The sequence below is a fragment of the Procambarus clarkii genome, chromosome 40 (genome assembly GCF_040958095.1).
Source record: "Procambarus clarkii isolate CNS0578487 chromosome 40, FALCON_Pclarkii_2.0, whole genome shotgun sequence".
NCBI lineage: Eukaryota > Metazoa > Arthropoda > Malacostraca > Decapoda > Cambaridae > Procambarus > Procambarus clarkii.
Genome location: NC_091189.1, coordinates 42184290 through 42189083, shown reverse-complemented (window position 1 = coordinate 42189083; position 4794 = coordinate 42184290).

The window sequence follows — 4794 nt, the reverse complement described above, 5'->3', positions numbered from 1 at the left end:
GACCAGTGTAGTGGTGGGTGTGGTGACCAGTGTAGTGGGGAGTGTGGTGACCAGTGTAGTGGTGGGTGTGGTGACCAGTGTAGTGGTGGGTGTGGTGACCAGTGTAGTGGGGAGTGTGGTGACCAGTGTAGTGGTGGGTGTGGTGACCAGTGTAGTGGGGGGTGTGGTGACCAGTGTAGTGGTGGGTGTGGTGACCAGTGTAGTGGGGAGTGTGGTGACCAGTGTAGTGGGGAGTGTGGTGACCAGTGTAGTGGTGGGTGTGGTGACCAGTGTATTGGGGGTGTGGTGACCAATGTAGTGGGGAGTGTGGTGACCAGTGTAGTGGGGGGTGTGGTGACCAGTGTAGTGGGGAGTGTGGTGACCAGTGTAGTGGGGAGTGTGGTGACCAGTGTAGTGGTGGGTGTGGTGACCAGTGTATTGGGGGTGTGGTGACCAATGTAGTGGGGGGTGTGGTGACCAGTGTAGTGGTGGGTGTAGTGACCAATGTAGTGGGGAGTGTGGTGACTAGTGTAGTGGGGGGTGTGGTGACCAGTGTAGTGGGGGGTGTGGTGACCAGTGTGGTGGGGGGTGTAGTGGGGGTGTGGTGACCAGTGTAGTGGGGGTGTGGTGACCAGTGTAGTGGGGGGTGTGGTGACCAGTGTAGTGGTGAGTGTGGTGACCAGTGTGGTGACCAGTGTAGTGGGGGGTGTGGTGACCAGTGTAGTGGGGGGATGGTGACCAGTGTGGTGACCAGTGTAGTGGGGGTGTGGTGACCAGTGTGGTGACCAGTGTAGTGGGGAGTGTGGTGACCAGTGTAGTGGGGAGTGTGGTGACCAGTGTAGTGGTGGGTGTGGTGACCAGTGTATTGGGGGTGTGGTGACCAATGTAGTGGGGAGTGTGGTGACCAGTGTAGTGGGGAGTGCAGTGACCAGTGTAGTGGGGGGGGGTATGGTGACCAGTGTGGTGACCAGGGTAGTGGGGGATGTGGTGACCAGTGTAGTGGGGAGTGTGGTGACCAGTGTAGTGGGGAGTGTGGTGACTTGTGTGGTGACCAGTGTAGTGGGGGGTGTGTTGACCAGTGTAGTGGGGGGTGTGGTGACCAGTGTAGTGGGGAGTGTGGTGACCAGTGTAGTGGTGGGTGTGGTGACCAGTGTAGTGAGGAGTGTGGTTACCAGTGTAGTGGGGAGTGTGGTGACCAGTGTGGTGGGGAGTGTGGTGACCAGTGTAGTGGGGAGTGTGGTGACCAGTGTGGTGACCAGTGTAGTGACCAGTGTGGTGACCAGTGTAGTGGGGAGTGTGGTGACCAGTGTGTTGGTGGGTGTGGTGACCTGTGTAGTGGTGGGTGTGGTGACCAGTGTAGTGGGGGGTGTGGTGACCAGTGTAGTGGTGGGTGTGGTGACCAGTGTGGTGGTGGGTGTGGTGACCAGTGTAGTGGGGGGTGTGGTGACCAGTGTAGTGGGGGGTGTGGTGACCAGTGTAGTGACCAGTGTGGTGACCAGTGTAGTGGGAAGTGTGGTGACCAGTGTAGTGGGGAGTGTAGTGACCAGTGTAGTGGTGGGTGTGGTGACCAGTGTAGTGGGGAGTGTGGTGACCAGTGTAGTGGTGGGTGTGGTGACCAGTGTAGTGGGGAGTGTGGTGACCAGTGTAGTGGGGAGTGTGGTGACCAGTGTAGTGGGGGGTGTAGTGACCAGTGTAGTGGGGGGTGTGGTGACCAGTGTAGTGGTGGGTGTGGTGACCAGTGTAGTGGGGAGTGTGGTGACCAGTGTAGTGGTGGGTGTGGTGACCAGTGTAGTGGTGGGTGTGGTGACCAGTGTAGTGGGGAGTGTGGTGACCAGTGTAGTGGGGGTGTGGTGATCAGTGTTGTGGGGAGTGTGGTGACCAGTGTAGTGGTGGGTGTGGTGACCAGTGTAGTGGGGAGTGTGGTGACCAGTGTAGTGGGGAGTGTGGTGACCAGTGTGGTGGGGAGTGTGGTGACCAGTGTAGTGGGGAGTGTGGTGACCAGTGTGGTGACCAGTGTAGTGACCAGTGTGGTGACCAGTGTAGTGGGGAGTGTGGGGACCAGTGTGGTGGTGGGTGTGGTGACCAGTGTAGTGGTGGGTGTGGTGACCAGTGTAGTGGGGGGTGTGGTGACCAGTGTAGTGGTGGGTGTGGTGACCAGTGTGGTGGTGGGTGTGGTGACCAGTGTAGTGGGGGGTGTGGTGACCAGTGTAGTGGGGGGTGTGGTGACCAGTGTAGTGGGGGGTGTGGTGACCAGTGTAGTGGGGGGTGTGGTGACCAGTGTAGTGACCAGTGTGGTGACCAGTGTAGTGGGGAGTGTGGTGACCAGTGTAGTGGGGAGTGTAGTGACCAGTGTAGTGGTGGGTGTGGTGACCAGTGTAGTGGGGAGTGTGGTGACCAGTGTAGTGGTGGGTGTGGTGACCAGTGTAGTGGGGAGTGTGGTGACCAGTGTAGTGGGGAGTGTGGTGACCAGTGTAGTGGGGGGTGTGGTGACCAGTGTAGTGGGGGGTGTGGTGACCAGTGTAGTGGTGGGTGTGGTGACCAGTGTAGTGGGGAGTGTGGTGACCAGTGTAGTGGTGGGTGTGGTGACCAGTGTAGTGGTGGGTGTGGTGACCAGTGTAGTGGGGAGTGTGGTGACCAGTGTAGTGGGGGTGTGGTGATCAGTGTTGTGGGGATTGTGGTGACCAGTGTAGTGGGGGGTGTGGTGACCAGTGTAGTGGGGAGTGTGGTGACCAGTGTAGTGGGGAGTGTGGTGACCAGTGTAGTGGGGGTGTGGTGACCAGTGTAGTGGGGGGTGTGGTGACCAGTGTAGTGGTGGGTGTGGTGACCAGTGTAGTGGGGGGTGTGATGACCAGTGTAGTGGTGGGTGTGGTGACCAGTGTAGTGGGGAGTGTGGTGACCAGTGTAGTGGTGGGTGTGGTGACCAGTGTAGTGGTGGGTGTGGTGACCAGTGTAGTGGGGAGTGTGGTGACCAGTGTAGTGGGGGTGTGGTGATCAGTGTTGTGGGGGGTGTGGTGACCAGTTTGGTGGGGGGGTATGGTGACCAGTGTAGTGGTGGGTGTGGTGACCAGTGTAGTGGGGAGTGTGGTGACCAGTGTAGTGGGGGGTGTGGTGACCAGTGTAGTGGGGAGTGTGGTGACCAGTGTAGTTCTGGGTGTGGTGACCAGTGTAGTGGGGGGTGTGGTGACCAGTGTAGTGGGGGGTGTGGTGACCAGTGTAGTGGGGGGTGTGGTGACCAGTGTAGTGGGGAGTGTGGTGACCAGTGTAGTGGGGAGTGTGGTGACCAGTGTGGTGACCAGTGTAGTGGTGGGTGTGGTGACCAGTGTAGTGGGGGGTGTGGTGACCAGTGTAGTGGTGGGTGTGGTGACCAGTGTAGTGGTGGGTGTGGTGACCAGTGTGGTGGGGGGTGTGGTGACCAGTGTGGTGGGGGGTGTGGTGACCAGTGTAGTGGGGGGTGTGGTGACCAGTGTAGTGGGGAATGTGGTGACCAGTGTAGTGGGGAGTGTGGTGACCAGTGTAGTGGGGAGTGTGGTGACCAGTGTAGTGGGGAGTGTGGTGACCAGTGTAGTGGGGAGTGTGGTGACCAGTGTTGTGGTGAGTGTGGTGACTAGTGTAGTGGTGGGTGTGGTGACCAGTGTTGTGGGGAGTGTGGTGACCAGTGTAGTGGTGGGTGTGGTGACCAGTGTGGTGACCAGTGTAGTGGGGGTGTGGTGACCAGTGTAGTGGTGGGTGTGGTGACCAGTGTGGTGGGGAGTGTGGTGACCAGTGTGGTGGGGGTGTGGTGACCAGTGTAGTGGTGGGTGTGGTGACCAGTGTAGTGGGGGGTGTGGTGACCAGTGTAGTGGTGGGTGTGGTGACCAGTGTAGTGGTGGGTGTGGTGACCAGTGTGGTGGGGGGTGTGGTGACCAGTGTGGTGGGGGGTGTGGTGACCAGTGTAGTGAGGAGTGTGGTGACCAGTGTGGTGACCAGTGTAGTGGGGAGTGTGGTGACCAGTGTAGTGGGGAGTGTGGTGACCAGTGTTGTGGGGGGTGTGGTGACCAGTGTGTTGGGGGGTGTGGTGACCAGTGTGGTGGGGGGTGTGGTGACCAGTGTGGTGGGGGGTGTGGTGACCAGTGTGGTGGGGGGTGTGGTGACCAGTGTAGTGGGGGGTGTGGTGACTAGTGTAGTGGGGAGTGTGGTGACCAGTGTAGTGTTGGGTATGGTGACCAGTGTGGTGGTGGGTGTGGTGACCAGTGTAGTGGTGGGTGTGGTGACCAGTGTAGTGGTGGGTGTGGTGACCAGTGTGGTGGGGGTGTGGTGACCAGTGTAGTGGGGAGTGTGGTGACCAGTGTAGTGGTGGGTGTGGTGACCAGTGTGGTGGGGGGTGTGGTGACCAGTGTGGTGGGGGGTGTGGTGACCAGTGTAGTGGTGGGTGTGGTGACCAGTGTGGTGGGGGGTGTGGTGACCAGTGTGGTGGGGGGTGTGGTGACCAGTGTAGTGGGGAGTGTGGTGACCAGTGTAGTGGGGGGTGTGGTGACCAGTATAGTGGTGGGTGTGGTGACCAGTGTAGTGGGGGGTGTGGTGACCAGTGTAGTGGTGGGTGTGGTGACCAGTGTAGTGGTGGGTGTGGTGACCAGTGTAGTGGTGGGTGTGGTGACCAGTGTAGTGGGGAGTGTGGTGACCAGTGTAGTGGGGAGTGTGGTGACCAGTGTAGTGGGGGGTGTGGTGACCAGTGTGGTGGTGGGTGTGGTGACCAGTGTAGTGGGGGGTGTGGTGACCAGTGTAGTGGTGGGTGTGGTGACCAGTGTAGTGGTAAGTGTGGTGACCAGTGTAGTGGTG